Below are 13,346 nucleotides of genomic sequence, written 5' to 3' on the forward strand. Positions count from 1 at the left end.
TAAAGAACATGCCTAAACCAAGGGAATTAGGTAATGAGGCGGCCACAAAATTAATTTATGAATCTATCCACATGACAGTCCCATTTTGGTAGCTTCAGGGAAAATATAATTGCCTAGGGGAAGGGCAAGCATGTCTCTCAGATAAGCCTTAGATTTGACAGTCAGATGACATCTCCACTTCCCTGGATTTTAGATAAAAGTAGTTTCACAACATTCTTTATGTACTCTCCCAAATAAAGCTCCTTGAATTAAAAGAAGGCTCATCAGCTTAACCTCCCAATAATCTAAACAATGAATGCCACAAGGGAGTAAAAGGGTGACAGTCTGCATGGGATCACCCAGAGCTCAGCTCCACAGCATCCAGAGGGGGAAAACCCTTAAACAGTGGGATTCAGGGTTAAAGTTTAGTCACAGGCTTATTCAGGAGCAATCAACACATGCATATTAAAACACCACTGAATCACCTTCCTTGTGCAATTAAGAATAATAAAAGGCAAGGAAAATATACACATGCCCAGCACTTGTAATACAAAATCAGATCAAGTTCAAAATGGGATGCATCCTTAAGCCAATCAAGGGATATGGGTAGTAGTCTGGAAACAGAAAAACTAAATTTCACCAGGATGCTACAGATTAGATTCTAGATACACAGGCCTACATGAGTAACTGAATGAAAGCCAGTACATTAGGCCTGAACTTTGAGCTAGATGGCACTTGGGAAACTAAGCCTTTGAAGACATCAGGGAAAAAAGGGTTGAAAATAGTATCTGCAGAATGTGTTAGTGCTCCCTACTGCACATAAGCTAAAAATAATGATTGTGTCCATTTTAGTAGCTCTGCAAGAGAATACACACGGCAAGGAAGGCATATATGGCAGGTCACAATGTTGAGATGTGAATGTGTATTTGTTCTCCTTATGTTTCTTCCTTCCTCCTTTCCATCAGGTAGCCAGCACCTATAGATACAACCATGCAAGAAAACAATACCATATTTCACTTAGGGATATATACATACGTAATAAAATTAATATATATATACATAGGTAATAAACTATAAAGAAAAGTCTTAAGTATGGAAAACCCAAAGTCTTGATAAAAATTACCTCTGGGGAAGAAGGAGACTAATATAGTCAGAGAAGATTCAAAGTGAGTTTCAACTGCATATGTGATATTTTATTTCTCAATTTGAATAAACAGAAGTCTGTTATATTATTTTCTATAAATCTATGTCTGAAATTTTCAAAACAAGCATTCTTTCTATGAGCTTTAATTCTGCTCTGAAAAATGATCCATTACTAACTTAGAAATTGTGGAAAATATTGTCAAGTCCAGAGATAAACAAATAAATAACCAGAAACCTACCATTCAGTGATTTAAAAATAATGTATGATGTTTGTGCATTTACTCTAATCATATTCTCCATGTATGTACATATAATGCTTATATATTACATATGGGTCTCATATCTCTGGAGGCTCAACATTAGCTATAAAGATCATGAAATCAGTAATTAAATTTGCCCAGCTCACATCTAACTTTATCTAACACCAAAGCCCACGTTGCTAACCATTGGGATATACAAACTTTTTCTGTTATGGATGAGGCCAACACAAGGGAAATGACTATGCTTGGTCTTATAAAAAAATAAATCTGGTATTTAGGACACAGGTATCCTGATTTCAGTGTGTTATATGGCAGACCCTTCTTAATACTCTGTTATTTTGTACTTTCTTCTTTCTGGCACTCAATGGGTTAATGCTATTCCAATGTGAAAATGGAAGATAAAAGGGGGAGAGAAGAAAATACATTAAAAACTAATAAGAGAAGTGATGTCAGCAAAATGGCAGGCTAAGAAGCTCCAGGCCCTCATTCACCCACAAAAAACATTATAAAAAATAACTAGAGACTTGATAAAATAGCTTTATAAGAGATCTGAGACTAGTCAAAGGTCTACAGCAACTAAGGAACACCCAGTCAGGAAAAGACCTAATTAAAAATGGTAGGGAAAGTTTTGAGTCATTACTTACCCTTTCCTTACCACCTGCCCAGTGTGGCAGCAGTTTTGAATTGGAGGAGGTGGCAGCCCAGTTCCCAGTCCGTCCTTCAAACCAGAGAAGTAGAATAGACCTAATTTCCAATATTCTAACTTGTCTGAGTGCTGCCTGAAAGACTCCTCTTTGTTTTTCCTAACTTTGAAGACAGGCAGGAAAGGCGACAGTGCCTGTGAAAGGTGCAAGAAGACTATAGGTCTACAGAAAGCTGAGACAAGAGATTATAGGTGGAGGCATACAATAGACTATCTAAGGTGCCAAGAAGAATCTGGCGTGAGACTCTTTGGGAAATTAAGACATTTAAAAGTAGCCATGTATAAAGGGGAACTGAGATATTCACACACAGGCCCACACAACATGCATGTGCAGAAAAGGCCTGAGAAGATCTTAAGCTTTCACTTCAGGCTAATTCCTATGATCAGAGCAAGTCCAGCTCATTGGTAAAGGATTACCCTTGTAGAGAGCAAGTCTGCAAAGACTGGTAGAGGTGTTGTTATTTGAGATGTTCATATTGCAACCAAAAATGACAAAGCATACAAAGAAACAGGAAAATATAGCCCATTCAAAGGCACAGAAAAAATTGATAGAACCATCTCCACCCAAAGAAGCCCTGACATAGGACTTACTAGACAAAGATTTTAAAGCAACTGTCTTATATATGCTCAAGAGACAAAGGAAAACAGACAAAGAACTAAAGGTAATCAGGAAAAAGAAGTATGAATAAAATGAGAATATCAGCAGAGACAGAAATTTTTAAAAGGAACGAAACAAATTCTGGAGCTGAATAATATTATAATGTAATTGAAAAATTCATTAGAATGGTTCAATTGTAGATTTGATCAGGCAGAAGAAAGAATCAGTGAACTCAAAGATAGGACATTTGTAAGTATTGAGTCTGAGGAGCAGAAAGAAAAAAATAATGAAGAAAAGAGAACAGAGCCTAAGGGTCTTATGGGATACCATCAAGAGGACCAAAATACACATCATGAGAGTCCCAGAAGGATAAGAGAGCCAGAAAGTGGCAGAAAGATTACATGAAAAAAATAATGGCCAAAAACTTCCCAGCTTTGACATAATATGTTAATGTACAAGTAAAAGAGGCTCAACAAACCGCAGCTATGACAAACATAAACAGTCCCACACCAACAAACATTAAAATCAAACTGTCAATAGGAAAAGACAGAGAGAATCTTGCAAGTAGCAAGAGAAAATCACCTTATCACATACAAGGGATCCTCAATAATATTACCAGCTGATTTGTCAGCTGAAACTTTAGAGGCCAGATGTGGTAGGATAATATATTTAAAGTACTTAAAGAAAGAATCTATCAAATGAGAATTCTATATCTGTCAAAACTATCCTTCAAAAATGAGGGTGAAATCAAGGCATTCCCAGATAAACAGAAGCTAAGGAAGTTCATTAGCACTAGACCTGCCCTACAAGAAAGACTAATGGGAGTCCTTCAAGTTGAAATGAAAGGACACTAAACAATAACTTGTGGCTATATAAAACTATAAAGATCTCTGGTAAGGTAAATATATGGACAAATATAAAAATCAGTATTTAAAAATTTTTGGTTTCTAAATCCACTTTTAATTTTGTACAGGATTTAAAAGACAAATACATCAAAAAAAACTATTTTAATAGTTGCACAATGTATAAAAATGTAATTGGTGATATCAATAACATAAAGTGGGTGGGAGGAGGACAACACTATAAACCAACTGGCCTTAACAGACATACAGAACACTCCAACAAACAATAGCAACATATACATTGTTCTCAACTGCACATGGAATATTGTCCAGAATAGGCCATGTTAGTTACAAAACTAGTCTTAATAAATTTTGAAAGATTGAAATCATACAAATTATCTTTTTAAATCACAATAGAATGAAACTAGAAATCAATAACAGAAGGAAAACTGAAAAATTCACAACTGTGTGGAAATTAAACAACATACTCTTAAACAACCAATGGGGCAAAGAGAAAACCACAAGGGAATTTAGAAAATACCATGAGTCAAATATAAGTGAAAATGCAACAACCAAAACTTATGGTACAGCAAAGCAGTGCTGAGACGGAAATTTATAACTGTCAATGCTTACATGAAAGAGATGATCTCAAATTAACAACCTAACTTTACAGCTTAAGGAACTAGGAAAAGAAGAACAAACTAAACCCAAAGCTAGCAAAAGGAAGAAAATAATATGTGTGGTTTAGAGTGGAGATAAATAAAAACAGAAAGTAGAAAAACAAAAGAAAAAACCAATGAAACCAAAATGGTCCTCAGAAAATATCAACAAAATTGACAAATCTTTAGCTACACTGACTGAATAAAAAGAGAATACACAAATACTAACATCAGAAATGAAAGTGGGGACATTACTACTGATTTTACAGAAATGAAAAGGATTATAGGAGAATACAATGGACAATTATACACCAACAAACTAAATAACCTGGATGAAATGAACAAATTCCTAGAAACACACAGCCTGCCAATCGAATCATGAATAAACAGAAAATCTTCCATTCATTGCTGGTGGAAGTGCAAAATGGTATGGCCACTTTGGAAGACAGTTTGGCAGTTTCTTAGAAAGCTAAACATACTCTTACCTCATGATCTAGCAATTGCACTCCTTAGGATTTACCCAAATATGTTGAAAACTTATGTCCACACAGAAACCTGCACAAGGATGTTTATAGCAGTTTTATCCATAATTGCCTAAACTTGGAAGCAATCAAGATGTCCTTCAGTAGGTGAATGGATAAATTGTGGTACATTTATACAATGGAATATTATTCATTGCTAAAAAGAAATGACCCATCAAGCCTTAAAAAGACATGGATGAACTTTAAATGCATATTACTAAATTAAAGAAGTCGATCAGAAAAGGCTACACATTGTATGATTCCAGCTATATGACATTCTGGCAATGGCATGAATATGGAGACAGTAAAAAGATCAGTGATCGCCAGTGGTTGGGGGAAGGGAGGGATGAATAGGTTGGGCATAGAACAACTTTAGGGCAGTGAAATTTTTCTGTATGATATTACAATTGTGGACATATCTCAGCATATATTTGCCTAAACCCACAGACTGTACAACACCAAGAGTGAACCCTAATGTAAGCTATGGACTTTGGGTGATGATGATGTGTCAATGTGGGTTCATCGATGTGCCACACTGGTGTGGAATTTTGATAGTGAGGGAGGCTGTGTGTGTGCTGGAGAAGGGGTCATATGGGAACTCTTTAATTTTCTGTCAATTTTTCTGGGAACCTAAAACTGCTATAAGAAAATGGTCTATTTTCAAATATTCTCAAAGTATTGAAGAAGAGGGAACACTTCTTTTTTTTTTTTTTTTAATATCTGTTTCTTTTTTTTTTTAATGATTATTCTGTGTTTATTTTATTTATTTTTATTAATGGCTGTGTTGGGTCTTCGTTTCTGTGCGAGGGCTTTCTCTAGTTGTGGCAAGCGGGGGCCACTCTTCATCACGGTGCGCGGGCCTCTCACTATCGCGGCCTCTCTTGTTGCGGAGCACAGGCTCCAGACGCGCAGGCTCAGTAATTGTGGCTCATGGGCCCAGCCGCTCCGCGGCATGTGGGATCTTCCCAGACCAGGGCTCGAACCCGTGTCCCCTGCATTGGCAGGCAGATTCTCAACCACTGCGCCACCAGGGAAGCCCGGGAACACTTCTTAACTCATTTTGTAAGACCAATATTATTCTGATACCAAAACCAGACATATACACTACAAGAAAAGAATACTTGGCCAATATCCCTTATATTGATACAGATATCCTAAAAAATGTTAGCAAACCAAATTCAGAAGCATATAGAAGGATTATACACAATGACAAAGTGGGATTTATTCATGGAATACAAGTGTGGTTCACCATTCAAAAACTAAACAATGTAATATACCACATTAACAGAATGAAGGTAAAAAACACGCAATCAATTCATGTTTAAAAAGCATTTGATAGAATTCAGTACCCTTTCATGATAAAAACACTCAACAAACTAGGAATAGAAGGAAACCACCTTAACATAATAAATGCCATATATGAAAACCCACAACTAACATCACACTCAATGGTGAAAACAAAAGCTTTTCCACTAAGATCAGGAATAGGAGAAGGATGCCCATTTTCACCACTACTGTGCAACATAGTTTTGGAAGCTCTAGCCAGAGCAATTAGGCAAGCAAAAGAAATAATAAGTATCCAAATTGGAAAGGAAGAAGTTCAACTATCTCTGTTCAGAGATGATATGATCTGACATGTAGAAAACCCTAAAGATTCCACACACAAAAAAATTATTAGAACTAATAAGTTAATTCAGCAAAATTGGATACAATATCAACCTGCAAAAATAAATTATATTTCCATACATTAAAAATAAATAATCCAAGAAGGAATTTATGAAAAATTACAGTTACAATTACATTTACACTAAGAAGAATAAAATACTCTTGGAATAACCTTAACCAAGGAGGCAAAAGACTTGCAAACTGAAAACTACAGAACATTGTTGAAGGAAATTAAAGAGAACATAAATAAATGGAAAGATATCCTGTGTTCATGGATTAGAAGATTTAGTATTGTTAAATTGTCAAAACTACCCAAAGTGATCTACAGATTCAGTGTAATCTCTATCAAAATTTCAATTATGTTGTTGAAGAAATTTTAAAAACGTATCCTAAAATTCATATAGAATCTTAAGGGATGCAGAATAGCCAAAACAATCTTGAAAAAGAAGAACAAATTTGGAGGACACAAATTCCTCATATCAAATTTATTTCAAAAATATAATAATCAAAACAGTGTGCTATTATCATACAGACAGACACATAGATCAATGGAATGTAAGAGACAATCCAGAAATATACACTCACCCCTATGGTCAAATGATTTTCAACAAGGGTGCAAGACCATTCAATGGGGAAAGGACAGTGTTTTCAATAAATGGTACTGAGAAAACTGATATACACATGCAAAAGAATGAAGTTGGGCATTTATCTTACACCATATACAAAAATTAACTCAAAATAAATCAAAGACAAATGTAAGAACTAAAACTATAAAACTCAGAAGAAAACATAGGGGAGAAGCTTCATAATGTTGGATTTGGCAACAACTTCTCAGAAATGACACCAAAAGCACAGGAAACAAAAGATAAAATAAATAAATTGAACTTCATCAATAACTTTCATGCCTCAAAGGACACCATCAACAGAGTGAAAAGGCAACACAAAGAATGGGAGAAAATATTTGCAAATAATATATCTGATAAGGGATTAACATCCAGAACATACAAGGAATTCCTATAACAACAACAAAATGAACAATTTGATTAAAAACTGGGCAAAGAAATTGAATAGACATTTCTCCAAAAAATATGTACAAATAGCCAATGAGTACTTGAAAAGATGCTCAACATTACTAATCATTAGGAAAATGCAAATCCAAACCACAATGAGAACAACCTTACACCTATTAGGATGGCTATTAATAAAAAAAACAAACAGAATAGACATTTTTGCAAAGAAGACATACAGATGGCTAACAGGCACATGAAAAGATGCTCAACGTCACTAATCATGAGAGAAATGCAACTCAAAACCACAATTAGGTATCACCTCACACCTATCAGAATGGCTATCATCAAAAAGTCTACAAATAGCAAATGTTAGCATAGATTTGGAGAAAAGGGAACCCTTGTACACTGTTGGTGTGAATGTAAATTGGTGCGTCCACCTTGGAAAACAGTATGGAGTTTCCTAATAAACTAAAAATAGAACTACTGTATGATCCAGCAATTCTTTTTTTTTTTATATCTGAAGAAAATGAAAACACTAATCTGAAAAGATACGTGCACCCCAATGTTCATAGCAGCATTATATACAATAGCCAAGATATGAAAACAACCTAAGTGGCCATCAACAGATAAATGGACAAAGAATATTTGGGAGATATATATATATATATTACACAGCCATAAAAAAGAATGAAATTCTGCCATTTGCAACAACGTGATGGACCTAGAGAGTATTATACTTGGTGAAATAAGTCAGACCAAGAAAGACAACCTATGTTATCACTTATATGTGGAATCTAAAAAGTAAAACAAATGTATATAACAAAAAAGACTCACAGAGAACAAACTGGTGGTTACCAGTATGGGGAGAGGGCAGAGGGGAGGAGCAAGAGAGAGGTATGGGATTAAGTGATATGAACTGCTATGTTATAAAAGAGATAAGCAACAAGGATATAAATATTGTACAGCACAGGGAATATAGCCATTGTTTTGTAATAAATTTAAATGGAGTATAGTCTACAAAAATATTGAATCACTATGTTGTACACCTGAAACTAAAATATCCTAAATCAACTACACTTCAATTAAAAATTAATAAATAACAAAAACCAGAAATTAGCAAGTGTTGGTGAGGATGTCGAGAAATCATTACTTTGTGCCTTGCTGGTGGGAATATAAAATGGTGCAGCTGCTGTAGAAAACAGGATGATGGCTCCCCAAAAAAATTAAACAAAGAATTTTCATATGATCCAGCAATTACACTTCTGGGTATATACCCCAAATAATTAAAAGCAGCACTCAAACAGATATTTGCACAACAAAGCTCTTAGCAGACTATTCACAATAGTCAGAAGGCAGAAACAACTCAAATGTCCATTGACAGATGAATGGAGAAACAAATTGTGGTATATGCATACGATGGTATATTATTCAGCCTTAAAATGGAATGAAATTCTGATACATGCTACAACATGAGTGAACCTTGAAGACATTATGCTAAGTGAAATATTCCATACACTAAAGGACAGATATTGTATTATTTCATTTATATGAAATACATATAATAATAAGTCATAGAGACAGAAAGTAGAATAGTGGTTACCAGGGCTTCGGGGAGCAGATAACAGGGAGTTATTTTTTAATGGGTACAGAGTTTCAGTTTGGGATGATAAAAAAGTTCCGGAAATAGGAAGTGGCAATGGTTGTACAACAATGTGAATGCACTAAATGCCACTGAACTGTATATTTAAATATGGTTAAAATGATAAATTTGTTATGTATATTTTGCCACAAATAACAAAAGAGGAGGGTGGGAAAGAGAAGCATGCTGACACTCTTTTTCTGTCTCTGAATGTTGTTAATTGGGTGTGAAGCCTGGAACTATGGCAGCCATCTTGAGATCACGAGAGCCAGACAAACCAACACACTGACGATGGAAAGAACCTGTGTCCTTGATGACACTATTGGAACAGCTAAATTAAACCAATCATGGAATTGGCTTTCTGCCAGATTTCTTGTTAAATGAGAAAACTCCCCTTATTGTTTAAAAATAAGTATTGAAAGGATGATTACTTCCTCTTCCTCAACATCCTCAGGTATCTCATCCTATAAGAATGTCAGCAAAGCTTATCCATCATATAAATATGCATATATTTCATTTCCTTCTGCTTCAAATTCAATTGATCTCTATGAGATATTCATGTTAAAGTCTCTTTTATGGGAAGGAGAACTTTCCTAACTACGACTCAAAATTCAAGCACATTAAGGAAAAAAGATTAGTAAATTTGACTACATAAAAATAACAATAACAATTTGGCATGCCATAAAACATGCTAGACAATTAAAAAGACACAAGAAAAATATGTGTAACTAATATCTAACAAACTGTTGATATTCCTTCTATATAGAAGCTTATCAGAGTCATTAAAAAACAGTCATTAATAAACAACAACCCTATCAGAGACATGGAAGAAATAAACAATTAATGGAAAAAATGCAAATTGTCTTTAAACATATGTAAAAGATGCTCAAACTTGCTTTTAGTAAGGGAGATGCAATTAAAACTACAGTAAGATACCATTTCTAAACTATTAGATTGGCAAATCCAAAAGATTATCAACACACTCATTTGATGAGGATGTAAAAAAAAACATGTCCTTTCACATACTGCTCACGGCGATGCAAAAGGTTATGATTACCGTAGTAGGTTTAATATTTGTTTCCAAAGATATCAGATCCTAGGGCTTCCCTGGTGGTGCAGTAGTTAAGAATCCACCTGACAACACAGGGGACACAGGTTCGAGCCCTGGTCCGGGAAGATCCCACATGCCATGGAGCAACTAAGCCCATGTGCCACAACTACTGAGCCTGCGCTCTAGAGCCCACGAGCCACAACTACTGAGCCCGTGAGCCACAACTACTGAAGCCCATGTGCCTAGAGCCCGTGCTCCACAACAAGAGAAGCCACCGCAATGAGAAGCCCACGCACCGCAACGAAGAGTAGCCTTCGCTCGCCACAACTAGAGAAAGCCCGTGCGCAGCAGCAAAGACCTAACATAGCCAAAAATAAACAAAATAAATAAAATTTTTAAAAAAAGATATCAGATCCTAATCTCTGGAACCTATAAATCTTACTATATTTGGAAAAAGCGTCTTTGCAAATGTGATGAAGTTAAGGATTTTGAAATGGAGAGATAATCCTGATTATCCAGGCCCTAGAGGCAATCATAAGTGTCTTTACAACAGAGAGGCAGAGGGAGAATTGACACAGACACAAAAGGAGAAGGCAATGTGACCAGGGATGCAAAGGTTGGAGTGACACAGGCACAAGCCAAGGAATGTCAGCAGCCAAGAGAAGCTTGAAGAGGCAAGGAACAGATTCTCCTCTAGAGCCTCCAGAAGGAGCGTCATGCTGCTGACACCTTGAGTTTGGCCCAGTGAAACTAATTTTGGACTTCTGACCTCTAAACCAGTGAGTGAATTAATTTCTGTTTTTTATAGATACCAGGTTTGTAGTTATTTATTACGGTAGCTATAGGAAAGTAATGCAACCACTATAAAAGGGAATTTGATTATACCTAGCAAAATTATATATGTTCTTATGCTTTGACTAAGAAATCCCATTTCCAGAAACATTGTATCTATATACTAAAGATATATGGGTAATGACACAAAAAGATGACAGATATAAATACAGGTATTCACTGAGGCACTATTTGTATAAGAAAAAATGGAAGCAACTTAAATATCCATCAATTCTGTGCTGGATGAACTATCACACAACCCACAGTATATACTAAGTAAGCTCAAAGAAGAATTATGAATAGCTCCACATAAAGCTACGGTGGGACATCCAGGATATACTGCTAAGAGAAAAAGTCCATGTACACAAAGGTATATAGCATGGTATTTTTTTAATCTAAGAATTGGGGGAATTCAAATACAGTTGACCCTTGAACAACACAGGGACTAGGGGCACTGACCCTCCACACAGTCGAAAACCTGCACATAACTCATAGTTGGCCCTCCATATACTCAGTTCCTCCATATCCATGGGTCCTCTGTATCTGTGGTTCCGTATCTGTGGTTCAACCAACTTTGGATCAAATAGTATTGCAGTATTTACTACTGAAAAAAAAATCCATGTATAAGTGGACAAATCTGTATTGTTCAAGGGTCAACTGCATATACACTTGTAGTTATATTAAAAAATAAAAGGAAATGACTTTTGTTTGGGGGACAAGATTTAATAGACACACTTCTCCCTATTACTTTGGCTAGGTATGCTAAAAATCCTGGATATTACAGGTAAAACAAATATAAGATGCCTCTGAAAAGTGAAAAGAAAAAAGGCAGACTGGCTGGGGACTTTGAGATCCAAGTAATAAGGCAGTGAATTCCCTTGGCTTTATTTTTACCTCATACACGCCAGATGGGGTGCTGGAGAAGCAGGAGACCCTAAAACACCAAAAGGAAAAGACAAAAAGAGCTCTAAGAAAAGCCTGCTGTATTTAGACACAGAACCAGAAAAAGGAGGAACCTAGCAAGAAACAAAGCTTTTAGACAACAACTGCCCTAAAATCACAGAATGAAACACAGCTGCGCCCTCACCATGGCAGCAAAGACTGAGTGGGAAATGTGGATTCCATGCTCACTTGATTATAAACAAATACCCCTCCCCACTCTTTGGGGTGGTATCAGAGAAGACCCCATGGGAAAGAAGGGCTTTCATCCCCACCTGGTGGAAATGAGCACACACCCCACCCATGGTGTCAGTGGAGACCATGCAAGGAGTCTGACTTCCACCCACATCCAGTGAAAATTAGGCTCCCCTTCCCCTCCTCTCTCATGGAAGGGAAGGCACCCTTCCCCTCTCTGGGCTGGTGCCACCCGAAGCCAAGCGAAACAGTGGAACTTTCACGACCATCCGATGAGGAGCCCTCCTCCCCTCCACAGTATCAGGGCAGGCCACAAGGAAGGCAGGCAAGAAGTGCCTTCCCACTCCTACCTGGGTGGTGTCGGTGGAGACCTGGTGGGGAGTGAAATCCTTCTTCCACCAAGCAGTAGTAACAGGGCTCCACTTCCCTTCCACCCCCATGCCTGCCCCATCCCCCATGTTAGTAGAGCCTGAGTGGGGAACCTGGACTTTTATCCCCACCTGGCAGTAATGAACACCCCCTCCCCCTGGGATGGTGTCAATGGAGGCCACATATGAAACAGTAAGGAGGTGTGCTCCCTCTCCCAGCCAGGGTAGTGTAGGTGGAGGCCTGGTGGGGAGCCTGAAATTCCACCTCTACCAAGCACTAATGAGGCAGGCACCCCTTCCTCTCCCTCTCTACCCTCCAACTCCTGAGTCAGAGAAGACTGAGTGGTGAACCTGGACTTTCATCCTCACCTGGCTGCTATGAGACTGTGATCCCTTTCCCCCACTGGCATGGTGTCACTGAAGCCTTGCTAAAACAGATGACTTAAATAAGACACAGTCTCATAACATAATACCCAAAATGTCCTGGATATAATCAAAACTCTTCTATCCAAAAAATCAAAAAATCTTAATTGAGTGAAAAAATATAATCGACAAACAACACCACCAAGATAATAATACTGGAATTTTCTAACGTAAATTTTAAAGTAGTCATCATAAAAATGTTTCAAAAAATATTGCAATGAGAAAGTACAAACATGCTTGAAACAAATGAAAAAAGTAGAAAGTCTCAGCAAAGAAATGGAAGATACACAGAAGAACCAAATGGAAATTTTATTTAATTAAATTAATTAATTTATTTTTTAACATCTTTATTAGAGTATAATTGCTCTACAATGGTGTGTTAGTTTCTGCTTTATAACAAAGTGAATCAGTTATACATATATATATATCCCCATATCTCTTCCCTCTTGCGTCTCCCTCCCTCCCACCCTCCCTATCCCACCCCTCTAGGTGGTCACAAAGCATGGAAATTTTAGAACTG

The 13,346-nt window shown here is 36.8% G+C and overlaps 1 long non-coding RNA gene across 1 annotated transcript in view; it reads right to left on the reverse strand.

The window, feature by feature from the left end:
* Positions 1–390: 390 nt before the first annotated feature.
* The window catches only part of LOC102999184 (uncharacterized), a 28,212-nt gene continuing 15,256 nt past the window's right edge, over positions 391–13,346 (reverse strand). Inside the window, exon 4 of the long non-coding RNA XR_451221.2 lies at positions 391–955. This is a non-coding gene — a long non-coding RNA (uncharacterized LOC102999184). The remainder of the gene's footprint in view (positions 956–13,346) is intronic.

The sequence above is a fragment of the Balaenoptera acutorostrata genome, chromosome X (genome assembly GCF_949987535.1).
Source record: "Balaenoptera acutorostrata chromosome X, mBalAcu1.1, whole genome shotgun sequence".
Lineage (NCBI taxonomy): Eukaryota > Metazoa > Chordata > Mammalia > Artiodactyla > Balaenopteridae > Balaenoptera > Balaenoptera acutorostrata.